This window comes from Scyliorhinus torazame, chromosome 17 (genome assembly GCF_047496885.1).
Source record: "Scyliorhinus torazame isolate Kashiwa2021f chromosome 17, sScyTor2.1, whole genome shotgun sequence".
Classification (NCBI taxonomy): Eukaryota; Metazoa; Chordata; class Chondrichthyes; order Carcharhiniformes; family Scyliorhinidae; genus Scyliorhinus; species Scyliorhinus torazame.
Window position 1 is genome coordinate 76,565,825 of NC_092723.1, and position 1,467 is coordinate 76,567,291.

A 1,467-nucleotide genomic window follows, 5' to 3' on the forward strand; every position below is an offset into this window, starting at 1 on the left:
AGACTCCGCACAGACAGTGACCCAAGCCGGAATCGAACCTGGGACCCTGGAGCTGTGAAGCAATTGTGCTATCCACAAGGCTACCGTGCTGCCCTGAGGTATATCACCACAGTGGGTATAGTAGTGGGTATATTCATTAGGTATAGTATTGGGAATATTCATTGGGTCTTGTATTCAGTATATATACCTGTACTACCTACCCAGGCAGCAATCTGTCAGGAAACACTGAAAGTAACAAAGTTTGTTAAAGATGTTTGTTTTTTTTAAATGCCACCTGCTTTTATTTCTGGATGGTGTAACGTTCATACAGGAAACTCAGTATTAAAGACATGTTAGCTTGAGTTAAGGTCCTTTTAAGGGCAGCCACGGGTTAGCCGGTCCTGCAGGGCTGTGCCACAACCACAGAGCAATGCTGCCCATCCTACACTGTGCCCATCCTGCACTGTGCCACGTGTTGAGGCAAATCCTTTGTATTGCCGATCCACGGTCCTCTTCTGCCTGCTCAATTGCTCAGGCTCTCTGGTGACATCTTGCTTTTCTGCGTCTGTTCCAGTCGATTGAGGATGAACTGGCTGGTGTCGATGAAACGTTCCACACTGTTCACAAAGCAGGTTTCTGTTCTGCTGTCAAGCCGAGGGCCTGGTTTATCCATACATTTATCCCAGCAGAGCTCAGTCAGGCCATGAGCCAGCTGTTGGAATTTCTGCTTCTGACTCTCCACCTCAATGAATTGTTGCAAATGAGGATCCGCGGACAGAGCCTGAGCCTGGGACTCCATGTACAAGGTATTGAGGGGTCTGTGTCCGGGGAGGGGAACTCGCTCACTCCCGGAGGGGATTGGGGGTTCTCTGTGTCCCCTTAAAGATGGTTTTTAAAACAAAAAATTGTTAAAAGAATACAAGAGATGCCATTGGTTTTGGTCAAGCTTTTAGAGTTGATATTAAGCCTTATTTCTCCTCATTGTTGTAACATGTGATTTTTTTTTTTGTTGTCTAGATACTGAAGAGCTGGAATCTCTGGGTCGTCGTCTGCGTGAGCTTGGAGATGAGATAGATAAGGAGCTTTTGGATTCCTTCACAAACGATTTCCAGCAAATGGCAGCTCAGCACGCAGCTGATAAGGTAGCAGCATGTGGAGGAACTGTTGCATCAATCAGGTTAACACCTCCTCTGAAACAGCAGATCTCAGATTATGCTGCATGGTGACTCCGCTGAAATATATTCCTATTCAGCTAGTGTTAGACCTCGGGTAGTTTCATTTCCAACAATAAGTTGGAAAAATAAATTCCAAATTAACTGGTCACTTCGCACTGTAAATTCTATGGCCGGGATTCTCCCTTCCGGGGACTAAGTCCCCACGCCGGCGGGAAAACCATGCGCCAACGACTCCGGCGTCAACGGGCCCCCAAGGTGAGGAATTCTTCCCTGTCTCGGGGCTAGGTGGACGGCGGAGGGGTTGGCGCCGCTC

General features: G+C 47.8%; 1 pseudogene; it reads right to left on the reverse strand.

The window, feature by feature from the left end:
• Positions 1-281: 281 nt before the first annotated feature.
• Positions 282-851, reverse strand: LOC140393544 (mitochondrial import inner membrane translocase subunit Tim8 A pseudogene; annotated as a pseudogene).
• Between the last annotated feature and the right edge of the window lie 616 nt (positions 852-1,467).